We start from the raw sequence: 13,353 nt of genomic DNA on the forward strand, positions 1-13,353 counted from the left end.
CTTGGTAGCATCTGGAAATTGACTTCTGCTTGTGTTACTTTTGGCGTTTGGAGATGTTGTATTTCGTTATTTCCTCAATAAAAGTGTTAAAGATAAAAAAAAAACATAAGGACTCTTTTATTAAGTTGTGTTAAGCAACTAGTGCAGGTTTTACCACACACTAGATATTATTCTATATGTTAAAAATAACCAGTGTGTAACAAACCCACCCTAGCTGCTTAAAGGGGTGGTTCATGGGCATGATAGGGTGGGCAGAAGAGTGCCATCCTTATATGGTCCTTATATGGAAGACTACACCCTGGTAGCCACTAAGGGTCATTGTCACCATTTTTGACCCAGTACATAAGTACATAAGTAGTGCCATACTGGGAAAGACCAAAGGTCCATCTAGCCCAGCATCCTGTCACCGACAGTGGCCAATCCAGGTCAAGGGCACCTGGCACGCTCCCCAAACGTAAAAACATTCCAGACAAGTTATACCTAAAAATGCGGAATTTTTCCAAGTCCATTTAATAGCGGTCTATGGACTTGTCCTTTAGGAATCTATCTAACCCCTTTTTAAACTCCGTCAAGCTAACCGCCCGTACCACGTTCTCCGGCAACGAATTCCAGAGTCTAATTACACGTTGGATGAAGAAAAAGTTTCTCCGATTCGTTTTAAATTTACCACACTGTAGCTTCAACTCATGCCCTCTAGTCCTAGTATTTTTGGATAGCGTGAACAGTCGCTTCACATCCACCCGATCCATTCCACTCATTATTTTATACACTTCTATCATATCTCCCCTCAGCCGTCTCTTCTCCAAGCTGAAAAGCCCTAGCCTTCTCAGCCTCTCTTCATAGGAAAGTCGTCCCATCCCCACTATCATTTTCGTCGCCCTTCGCTGTACCTTTTCCAATTCTACTATATCTTTTTTGAGATACGGAGACCAGTACTGAACACAATACTCCAGGTGCGGTCGCACCATGGAGCGATACAACGGCATTATAACATCCGCACACCTGGACTCCATACCCTTCCTAATAACACCCAACATTCTATTCGCTTTCCTAGCCGCAGCAGCACACTGAGCAGAAGGTTTCAGCGTATCATCGACGACGACACCCAGATCCCTTTCTTGATCCGTAACTCCTAACGCGGAACCTTGCAAGACATAGCTATAATTCGGGTTCCTCTTACCCACATGCATCACTTTGCACTTGTCAACATTGAACTTCATCTGCCACTTGCACGCCCATTCTCCCAGTCTCGCAAGGTCCTCCTGTAATCGTTCACATTCCTCCTGCGACTTGACGACCCTGAATAATTTTGTGTCATCGGCGAATTTAATTACCTCACTAGTTATTCCCATCTCTAGGTCATTTATAAATACATTAAAAGCAACGGACCCAGCACAGACCCCTGCGGGACCCCACTAACTACCCTCCTCCACTGAGAATACTGGCCACGCAATCCTACTCTCTGCTTCCTATCTTTCAACCAGTTCTTAATCCATAATAATACCCTACCTCCGATTCCATGGCTCTGCAATTTCTTCAGGAGTCTTTCGTGCGGCACTTTGTCAAACGCCTTCTGAAAATCCAGATATACAATATCAACCGGCTCCCCATTGTCCACATGTTTGCTTACCCCCTCAAAAAAATGCATTAGATTGGTGAGGCAAGACTTCCCTTCACTAAATCCGTGCTGACTTTGTCTCATCAGTCCATGTTTTTGTATATGCTCTGCAATTTTATTCTTAATAATAGCCTCCACCATCTTGCCCGGCACCGACGTCAGACTCACCGGTCTATAATTTCCCGGATCTCCTCTGGAACCCTTCTTAAAAATCGGAGTAACATTGGCTACCCTCCAGTCTTCCGGTACTACACTCGATTTTAGGGACAGATTGCATATTTCTAACAGTAGCTCCGCAAGTTCATTTTTTAGTTCTATTAATACTCTGGGATGAATACCATCAGGTCCCGGTGATTTACTACTCTTCAGCTTGCTGAACTGACCCATTACATCCTCCAAGGTTACAGAGAATTTGTTTAGTTTCTCCGACTCCCCCGCTTCAAATATTCTTTCCGGCACTGGTGTCCCCCCCAAATCCTCCTCGGTGAAGACCGAAGCAAAGAATTCATTTAATTTCTCCGCTACGGCTTTGTCCTCCTTGATCGCCCCTTTAACACCATTTTCGTCCAGCGGCCCAACCGACTCTTTGGCCAGTTTCCTGCTTTTAATGTATCTAAAAAAATTTTTACTATGTATTTTTGCTTCCAACGCTAATTTCTTCTCAAAGTCCTTTTTTGCCCTCCTTATCTCCGCTTTGCATTTGGCTTGGCATTCCTTATGATCTATCCTGTTACTTTCAGTTGGTTCTCTTCTCCACTTTCTGAAGGATTGTTTTTTGGCTCTAATGATTTCCTTTATCTTACTGTTTAGCCACGCCGGCTGACGTTTAGTCTTTTTTCCCTTTTTTCTAATACGTGGAATATATTTGTCCTGAACCTCCAGGATGGTGTTTTTAAACAGCATCCACGCCTGATGCAAGTTTTTTAATCTGCGAGCTGCTCCTTTCAGTCTTTTTTTCACCATTTTTCTCATTTTGTCGTAATCACCTTTTCTATAGTTAAACGCTAGCGTACTTGATTTCCTAGTTTCACTTCCTTCAATGCCAATATCAAAACCGATCATATTATGATCACTGTTATCAAGCGGCCCTCGTATCGTTACCCCCTGCACTAGATCATGAGCACCACTAAGGACTAAGTCTAGTATTTTTCCTTCTCTTGTCGGCTCCTGAACTAGCTGTTCCATGAAGCTGTCCTTGATTTCATCAAGAAATCTTATGTCCCTTGCGTGTACAGATGTTACATTAACCCAGTCTATATGCGGGTAATTGAAATCCCCCATTATTATTGTGTTGCCCAGTTTGTTTGCGTCCCTGATTTCCTTTAACATTTCCGCATCCGTCTGTTCGTCCTGGCCAGGCGGACGGTAGTACACTCCTATCACTATCCTTTTCCCCTTTGCACATGGAATTTCAATCCACAGTGATTCCAAGGAGCGTTTTGTTTCCTGCAGAATTTTCAATCTATTTGATTCAAGGCTCTCGTTAATATACAATGCTACCCCTCCACCAATCCGATTCACCCTATCACTACGATATAATTTGTACCCCGGTATGACAGTGTCCCACTGGTTATCCTCCTTCCACCAGGTCTCAGAGATGCCTATTATATCTAATTTTTCATTTAGTGCAATATATTCCAACTCCCCCATCTTATTTCTTAGGCTCCTGGCATTCGCATATAGACATTTCAAACTATGTTTGTTGTTCCTAAGTACATCATGCTTAGTACTTGACAGTATTAATTGGCAATCTTTTGTCTGATTTTTATTGTTATTTAAAGATACCCGATCTACTACAATCTCTTTTGCAACCTCACTATCAGGATACTCTATCTTCCCTGTTATGGTGATATCTTTGAAAGATACCTTATCCCGAACCATGCTCTTTTGAGCGACTGTCGGCCTTCCCCCCATTTCTAGTTTAAAATCTGCTCTATCTCCTTCTTAAACGCCGATGCCAGCAGCCTGGTCCCACTCTGGTTAAGATGGAGCCCATCCTTTCGGAATAGGCTCCCCCTTCCCCAGAATGTTGCCCAGTTCCTAACAAATCTAAAGCCCTCCTCCCTGCACCATCGTCTCATCCACGCATTGAGACTCTGGAGCTCTGCCTGTCTCTTGGGCCCTGCGCGTGGCACAGGTAGCATTTCAGAAAATGCTACCCTGGAGGATCTGGATTTCAGCTTTCTACCTAAGAGCCTAAATTTTGCTTCCAGAACCTCTCTCCCACATTTTCCTATGTCATTAGTACCCACATGTACCAAGACAGCCGTCTCCTCCCCAGCACTATATAAAATCCTATCTAGGTGACGCGTGAGGTCCGCCACCTTCGCACCAGGCAGGCAAGTCACCAGGCGATCCTCACGTCCACCAGCCACCCAGCTATCTATATGCCTAATGATCGAATCACCAAGTACAACAGCTGTCCTAACCTTTCCCTCCCGGGCAACATTTGGAGATATATCCTCGGTGCGAAAGGATAATACATCCCCTGGTGGGCAGGTCCTGGCTACAGGAGTACTTCCTACTTCACCAGGGTGATGCTCTCCTTCTAGGAGACCTCCCTCCTCCAAGGTAGCACAGGGGCTACCTGACTGGAGGTGGGACTTCTCTACAACATCCCTGTAGTTTCAAGCTGTGAGCAGTGGGGGTTCATTCCCACCCGTTGGACCACCATGATTCTTTTCCCTGTGATCCCTGAGTATATCTATGGGAGAAAAGGTTGGAGGGAGGGTTTGCCTTGGGGGAAGCACTTCTGCTTAGGTGCACAGTTTGAGACTTTGGAGGATGGGATTGGACAGGCAGTGTTGGGGATCAGACTGGAGGGATTTTTGACATTTAGGGTAGGAATGAATTGGGGGATATCAAGGAGTGGGATCAGACAGGGATGCCAGGGGTTATGAGACTTTGGGGGGAACAGATCGGGTAGATGTCTGAGGGTGAACTGATACCGAGTTCTTTATATACTTTAGAGTGGTCCCACACTACATTACATGCAATGGCAGATAGCGTAAGTGCTTCTGCACCATCAAATCATGTAACACTGTGCCTGTTCAGTACGTGCCTGCCCTTGGTGGTAGAGGCATGGAAGATGCTTTGCACACTCCCGCATTTACCATACAAGTTTTGCACTTATTATGCACTAGTTTTTACAGCAAACACAGTAAGTACAAAACCTCACCACACTTTAGTTTACAGATATGTATTTTGTGCATGTTAATAATAAATATCAAGCAAGTTGATTAGTGCAAGTTAGAATTTCTTTATTAAAACAAAAGTGTAAAAAACTGAAAGAAGTGTGAAAATTGGTAAAAATAAAAAAGGTCCAAAGCTCTGAAAACAAATGTAGAGACTCTTTTGCTAAAATGAATTAAGCACTTACCCCTGTAGTTTATGTATGGTCCAAAATTCAAGTGGTGAATATAGCTATTTTCAAAACAGAAGAACATCTTTTTTTTTTTTTTTTCAAAAATGGTTATTTTATAGATATTTTTGTGTTCTGTGCAATTATATTTTTGGTCTATTTTCAAAAAAAAAAAAAAAAAAGTCCAAGTGAAAAATTCACAAAATCGAGTCATTGGAATGTAAAAGGAGCCAGCTTTCTTAGTAGACTGTCCACACAGAGATTTCAGGAGAGCAATGGGGCACCCTAGGAGGCACTGCAGTGGACTTCAAATAAATGCTCTTAGGTACACATCTCACCATTGTTCCCTTATCTTGTCTGCTTAGCCCCTCAAAACCCACTACCCCCAACTGTAAACCACTACAATAGCCACGGACGCACTGCTTGATAATGTCACAAAACCATGGCGCTCCCAGAACCTAATACACCAATATACTACCCATACGGAAAATGTAGACCATCAACAATATGAAACAAGGGATCATAATATCACAATTCTCATGTACAGCCACAAAACACCTTAATTCATGTTTAATGTGGGATAAAATGCCTTAAATAAGTAAATAAATATAAACTTTTAATGTTGAGCACCTGATTCTCAAAGTGGACATATTCCAAACAGTATAATGAAAATAAAATGATCTTTTCTACCTTTGTTGTCTGGTGACTTTGTTTTTCTGATCATGCTGGTCCAGTATCCAATTCTGCTGCTATCTGTCCTCTTAACTCCATTTCCAGGGCTTCCTTTCCATTTATTTCTTTACTTTCCACCTTTCTTCTTCATTTCTTGTCCTACATCCGTAAGTAAAAGCTGGGTCCTCCGCAGACTTGACTGTCCAGTGGATCCAGTTTCTGCCTATTTTCTCCATCCATGTGCAGTTTTTCTCCTCTCTTCTTTTTCCCTCATCTCATCTCCTTCCTCTCTCTTCCCGCCCCTCCCCTCTATGTCCAGCAGTTTCTCCTCTCTCCCTGGGCCCAGCCCTCCCATCCATGTCCACCCATGTCCATCCATGCTCCTCTCTCCCCTGCCCCCTCAATTCATCCATATCCAGCAATTCCCCTCTCTCCCTGAGCCCTGCCCTGCCCTCCCATCCATGTTCATCCATGCTTCTCTCTCCCCTGCCCCACTCTATTCACCCATATCCAGCAATTACCCTCTCTCCCTGGGCCCTGCCCTCCCATCCATGCTCCTCTCTCCCCTGCCCCCTCCATTCATCCATATCCAGCAATTCCCCTCTCTCCCTGAGCCCTGCCCTCCCATCCATGTTCATCCATGCTTCTCTCTCCCCTGCCCCACTCCATTCACCCATATCCAGCAATTCCCCTCTCTCCCTGAGCCCTGCCCTCCCATCCATGTTCATCCATGCTTCTCTCTCCCCTGCCCCACTCCATTCACCCATATCCAGCAATTCCCCTCTCTCCCTGGGCCATGCCCTCCCATCCATGCTCCTCTCTCCCATGCCCCCTCAATTCATCCATATCCAGCAATTCCCCTCTCTCCCAGGGCCCTGCCCTCCCATCCATGCTCCTCTCTCCCCTGCCCCCTCCATTCATCCATATCCAGCAATTCCCCTCTCTCCCTGAGCCCTGCCCTCCCATCCATGCTCCTCTCTCCCCTGCCCCCCTCCATTCACCCATATCCAGCAATTCCCTTCTCTCTGTGAGCCCTGCCCTGCCCTCCCATCCATGTTCATCCATGCTCCTCTCTCCCCTGCCCCCCTCCATTCACCCATATCCAGCAATTCCCCTCTCTCCCTGGGCCCTGCACTCCCATTCCATGCTCCTCTCTTCCCTGCCCCCCTCCATTCACCCATATCCAGCAATTCCCCTCTCTCCTTGAGCCCTGCCCTGCCCTCCCATCCATGTTCATCCATGCTCCTCTCTCCCCTGCCCCCTTCCATTCACCCATATCCAGCAATTCCCCTCTCTCCCAGGGTCCTGCCCTCCCATCCATGCTCCTCTCTCCCCTGCCCCCTCCATTCATCCATATCCAGCAATTCCCCTCTCTCCGTGAGCCCTGCCCTGCCCTCCCATCCATGTTCATCCATGCTTCTCTCTCCCCTGCCCCACTCCATTCACCCATATCCAGCAATTCCCCTCTCTCACTGGGCCCTGCCCTCCCATCCATGCTCCTCTCTCCCCTGCCCCCTCCATTCATCCATATCCAGCAATTCCCCTCTCTCCCTGAGCCCTGCCCTGCCCTCCCATCCATGTTCATCCATGCTCCTCTCTCCCCTGCCCCCCTCCATTCACCCATATCCAGCAATTCCCCTCTCTCCCTGGGCCCTGCCCTCCCATCCATGCTCCTCTCTTCCCTGCCCCCCTCCATTCACCCATATCCAGCAATTCCCCTCTCTCCTTGAGCCCTGCCCTGCCCTCCCATTCATGTTCATCCATGCTCCTCTCTCCCCTGCCCCCTTCCATTCACCCATATCCAGCAATTCCCCTCTCTCCCAGGGCCCTGCCCTCCCATTCATGCTCCTCTCTCCCCTGCCCCCTCCATTCATCCATATCCAGCAATTCTCCTCTCTCCCTGAGCCCTGCCCTGCCCTCCCATCCATGTTCATCCATGCTTCTCTCTCCCCTGCCCCCCTCCATTCACCCATATCCAGCAATTCCCCTCTCCTTGAGCCCTGCCCTCCCATTCATGTTCATCCATGCTCCTCTCTCCCCTGCCCCCTTCCATTCACCCATATCCAGCAATTCCCCTCTCTCCCTGGGCCCTGCCCTCCCATCCATGCTCCTCTCTCCCCTGCCCCCTCCATTCATCCATATCCAGCAATTCCCCTCTCTCCCTGAGCCCTGCCCTGCCCTCCCATCCATGTTCATCCATGCTTCTTTCTCCCCTGCCCCACTCCATTCACCCACATCCAGCAATTCCCCTCTCTCCATGGGCCCTGCCCTCCCATCCATGCTCCTCTCTCCCCTGCCCCCTCAATTCATCCATATCCAGCAATTCCCCTCTCTCCCAGGGCCCTGTCCTCCCATCCATGCTCCTCTCTCCCCTGCCCCCTCAATTCATCCATATCCAGCAATTCCCCTCTCTCCCAGGGCCCTGCCCTCCCATCCATGCTCCTGTCTCCCCTGCCCCCTCCATTCATCCATATCCAGCAATTCCCCTCTCTCCCTGAGCCCTGCCCTGCCCTCCCATCCATGTTCATCCATGCTTCTCTCCCCTGCCCCACTCCATTCACCCATATCCAGCAATTCCCCTCTCTCCCTGGGCCCTGCCCTCCCATCCATGCTCCTCTCTCCCCTGCCCCCTCCATTCATCCATATCCAGCAATTCCCCTCTCTCCCTGAGCCCTGCCCTCCCATCCATGTTCATCCATGCTTCTCTCTCCCCTGCCCCACTCCATTCACCCATATCCAGCAATTCCCCTCTCTCCCTGGGCCATGCCCTCCCATCCATGCTCCTCTCTCCCATGCCCCCTCAATTCATCCATATCCAGCAATTCCCCTCTCTCCCAGGGCCCTGCCCTCCCATCCATGCTCCTCTCTCCCCTGCCCCCTCCATTCATCCATATCCAGCAATTCCCCTCTCTCCCTGAGCCCTGCCCTCCCATCCATGCTCCTCTCTCCCCTGCCCCCCTCCATTCACCCATATCCAGCAATTCCCCTCTCTCCGTGAGCCCTGCCCTGCCCTCCCATCCATGTTCATCCATGCTCCTCTCTCCCCTGCCCCCCTCCATTCACCCATATCCAGCAATTCCCCTCTCTCCCTGGGCCCTACCCTCCCATCCATGCTCCTCTCTTCCCTGCCCCCCTCCATTCACCCATATCCAGCAATTCCCCTCTCTCCTTGAGCCCTGCCCTGCCCTCCCATCCATGTTCATCCATGCTCCTCTCTCCCCTGCCCCCCTCCATTCACCCATATCCAGCAATTCCCCTCTCTCCCTGAGCCCTGCCATCCCATCCATCTCCCTCTCTCCCCTGCCCCAACTGCCCACCCTCTTCTTCCCCCCAAGATCCCTTTGCTTTTTTTTTCTTTTAAATTTACCTCCGAATCCGGCAGCGCAACATCAGTGAAAGCGCTCCCAGTGAAAGCGCTTCTCTTCGCTCAGTGTCCCGCCTTCTTCTGACGTCATGACTTTCACTGGGAGCGCTTTCACTGACGCTGTCGCTTTGCTGCCGGACTCATAGGTAAAATTTAAAAGAAAAAAAAAGGAAAGGGATCTTGGGGGAGAGAAGAGGGCGGGTAGTTGGGACATGGGAGCGGGACTACGTCAGCAGAGGGCGGAGCCATGCGAGGGAAGGCTGGGGAGCCTGCTGCTCCTTGCAATGCCGGCGCCGCCCGCTCGAGGAAAATTACAATATTTTAAGGTAGGGCGAGGGCAGGAAGGGGATGAGGGCTAGCCTATCGGGCAGCTGAGGGGCGGGCAGACTTGAGATGATTGACGACGGGGGGATCGGGGGATCGGGCTGGAATGAAGGCAGGAAATGGCAGCTGAGGGCAGACGGGGAAGTCTGCAGCTCGCGGTTGGGATCCCCAAGCCTCTTATACCGGGCGCCTATGATCCTCCTCTTAGTTATAGTTTACAGCAATTAGCGACAGTCATATCACCCAAATAGACAACAACCAGGGAGAAATTTATTGAGTTTAAAGAAGCCTCAGCAGTGCACCCCTTTTTTTTCTTTGTGACTTAACTACATCCGCTGGGGGCATTCACTCTCATCATCGGCTCCACACCTCCACCTCCTTCTGTTTTTTTTTTCTATTTTTACTTTTCTTTCTTGTACTTATCTAGGTTAGCTGTATCATGCAGTCTAGAGGGCCACGGCTGACTATGGCCAAAGTTTTGATCCTTCCTCAGGGTCCGTGGCACTTCTCTCTACAAAGCAAAAAAAACAGCTCTTCAGACTCTCAAACTGTGATCTAGCTACGTTAATCTCACAACCTTGCTCTTCAGCTCGTAATATTGGTTAATAGGAAATTAGCACATGGCCATTAATGGGGGATATAGCAAATATGGCCAATTTACAGCTGTACTAACAGTGTCCACAGCATAAGGTAAGCCCACACACTGACAGCAGTGCCGGCCACATTTTAGCGCAGCTTAGTAAAACGACTCCTTAGTAAAAGAGCATCTAAGGTGCTTATTTTACAACCGCTATTCAGGAGTTAGATGTGTACAAACCAGAATTTAGACAAAAATATATATTTGCATAAAACTACAACATATGCATCTTGCAAAGGCATGTGTTCTGAACATGTTTTAGGTGGGACTAAAAAATAAACTTATATTCACCATTTCAGATACATTTTTGACCACTTTTGTGATTATAAACCTGTTGCTTAGTTGAAAAGGGGACAAAGCAAGGGGCAGGGTGTGGGCATTTCTAAATTATATGGGCATTATTATAAAACTAGTAAAAAAGGCCCCTATCCAAAACAGATGAAACGGGCGCTAGCAAGTGTAAGGAGGAGGTAGAAGGAAGGCAGAGAAGAGCTGATAGTGACAGTAAGCGGGGAAAGGAGAAAAACCCTCAGAGGGGAAAAGGGAGGAGGAGACTGATGAAAAGGGAAGAGAACTACAGAGCCCAGCAACACTTGCAAGGAAGGAGGGAACAAGAGAAACAGTACCACAACTCCCAGCAGGTAGTAGAGTCAGGGGGTGATTGGGAGATGGAGGATAATCAGGGGGAGGAGCAGCACCTGGGAGAGAGGGTGGGGGAAGACTCCATGGAGTGGGAGGAGATTGAACTAGGAGAAGAAAGCGAAAGGAAAGAGGTGGGTGAGGAGCAAATGGAGTTCTTTTGCTCAGGACAAAGGGCGGTGGAAAAGGAAGAGACTGCAGAGAGAGAGAAGCCAGAGATTTGAGGCCGCTAAGTGACAATGCCTAGATGCGGTCTGGCTTCATGGAACTGTGGGAATTAATTACCTGAAGGAGGTCAGTCTGAACATTTGTGGGAGGTTGTCAGAGTGTTGGTGTCTGGCAAATGAGGGTGGTGAAAATGCCTCTAACTCTTAGGCAGTAGCAGAGAGGAGCGGAGGAATAGACTGAACCACAGGTTTTCCCAAGTCTTTAGCTAATTCTAAGACTGAACTGTTGTTTGTTTGGTGTGTTGGAAAAGTGAAGCAAAGTGCACGGAGACCAGCAGCTGTGGTACAGTGAACATACTGTTTTCCCCACTGGTACCGTGGTGTAATAAAGTACTCTGCAGGATAAATTTGGTACTGTGAATAATTACTTTTTGCAAGTGAGCAGAAGCAGTTCCTCTTAGGAGGTGGATTAGCCCCAATTGTGTGGGTGAAGACAGACAGCACGGAGAGGTGCAGGTCCAGAGCGGACAGCACGGAGAGGTGCTTGCTGACACAAGGTAATCCCCCCTCCCTCCCTCTTGTTCCAGAGCCCCCCCCTCTCAGCGCATCACCGAAGCCCCTCCCCCCGGCGCATCACCGAAGCCCCAACCCCCCCCCCCCCCGGGCACATAAACCCCCTCGCCACCCGCAGCTGCCAATACTAACACTGTCCAGCCGCTGCTGCTTCTCCTGTTGAGCAGCAGCGGCCTGGACAAAAAGAAAAAAGCAAAAAAAAACTGAAACAGTGCTCCGTAGACAGCCAGCTGGCATTGGCTGTCGTCTCTGCAGCCACTCCTCCTCTCCCCCGTGACGTCGCTGCGCTCCTCCGGGGTTTTCCTCCAGGGGCAGTGACGTGCAGGGGAGAGGATGAGCAGCTGCAGAGACAACAGCCAATGCCAGCTGGCAGTCTATGGAGCACTGTTTCAGGTTTGAAATGTTTTTTTGCTTTTTTCTTTTTGTCCAGGCTGCTGCTGCTCAATAGGAGAAGCAGCAGCGGCTGGACAATGTTAGTATTGGTGGCTGCCAGTGGCGAGGGGGTTGGTGTGGCCAGGGGGGGGGGGGGGTGTGGGCTTGGGTGATGCGCCGGGGGGAGGGGCTTGGGTGATGCGCCGAGGGGGATGGGGGCTTGGGTGTTGCGCTGAGGGGGGGCACTGAGAGCTGTTTCATAGGCAGGGGTGTTGATGTTCGTCGGGTGGGGGGGTGGTTTGGTGATGCGGTGAGGGGGGGGTGTCTATGTTGCCCCGCTCCCTGCCACTTGCTCCGAAGTGGCAGGGAGCAGCGCACTGACAGCTGATTCCCAGGTAGGGGGAGGAGTAGGGAAACACGCGGAGCGTGTTTCCCTACTCTTCCTCTTGCCTTGGAGTCAGCTGTCACTGACGTCTCTGACGTCAGTGCGTTCTAGCCTGCCTAGAAGACCACCTCCAAGGGAGCCATGGTCCCAGGCAGGTTAGAACGTTGGAGGTGTGTATTATTATATAGGATACACCCAATTTGCACTTAATTTAGGCATTGAGATTTACATCAAATATGGTGTAAATGAGCGTGACACAATTTAGTCGCTTGGCAAGCCACTCGGCATATTCTATATACCGTGTGGAAATTTATGGCTATTCTATAAAATTTTGGCTTACTTTAGAGAATTTACAAATGTGTAATTTTTTCATGGACAGATTTTTCAGGCGCCATATACAGAATCTAGCCCTATATTTCTATGGGCATCTTAGTGTGCGCTAAATCCACTAGTGAGTTTAATAAAATGGGCCCTAGGTTTGACAGTAAAGGGGAGTAAGTGGGCTGAAATTTAAAGTAGGACATCCTCCCTTTTCTCTGTCCAGAAAATATTGGAGGCTAACATACCTGCACTTCCTACAAAGTGTCAGAATCTTCTATTAGAAATGAATCTAATTTAATCTAATCTGAGATTTGTACACTGCGCTAATCCCAATTTGAACTTCAAGGCGGTCCACAAAATAAACTCAAAATAAAAACATCCACAGACATATTCCAATATATGCTGATTTCATTCCCGCTAGTCAATACTTAATGTATTCTGTAAATACATAATTACTGTATTCTGCCCGTAATTCTGTCCTTTCAGAGTTATGGGCAGAGTAGTCATGAAGAGGCCTCACTAATGACCTGTACAAAAAAAATATCTCTGTTTCTTTATTGATTATTATTCTGGATCTTGTCCAATGTCTATTACACTAAGGAGCTTTATGAAGTTATGTATAAAAAAGAAATTGCAAATAAGACTCCGAAAACAGCTGGTTATGTTTGGGTATCCAGGTATCTTATCTCAAAGGATTTTAAGAAGAAACTTTAAAAATCTATGCACATGTGCCTATTCAGCCAAAGTTGCAGGATTCTTTTACCAAGAAGGTAAGTGATCGGATCCAACCTTTCTTTATACTAGTCAGAACTTCTTCTAATGATGAAAAGTACGATATAGACTTAGATATAATTTGCAAATGCTATTAATCTGAATTTGCTTCATGAGTGTTTCTTCAGTGTTAACTGTAACTCTTCAAT

This window comes from Microcaecilia unicolor, chromosome 14 (assembly GCF_901765095.1).
Source record: "Microcaecilia unicolor chromosome 14, aMicUni1.1, whole genome shotgun sequence".
Taxonomy (NCBI): Eukaryota; Metazoa; Chordata; class Amphibia; order Gymnophiona; family Siphonopidae; genus Microcaecilia; species Microcaecilia unicolor.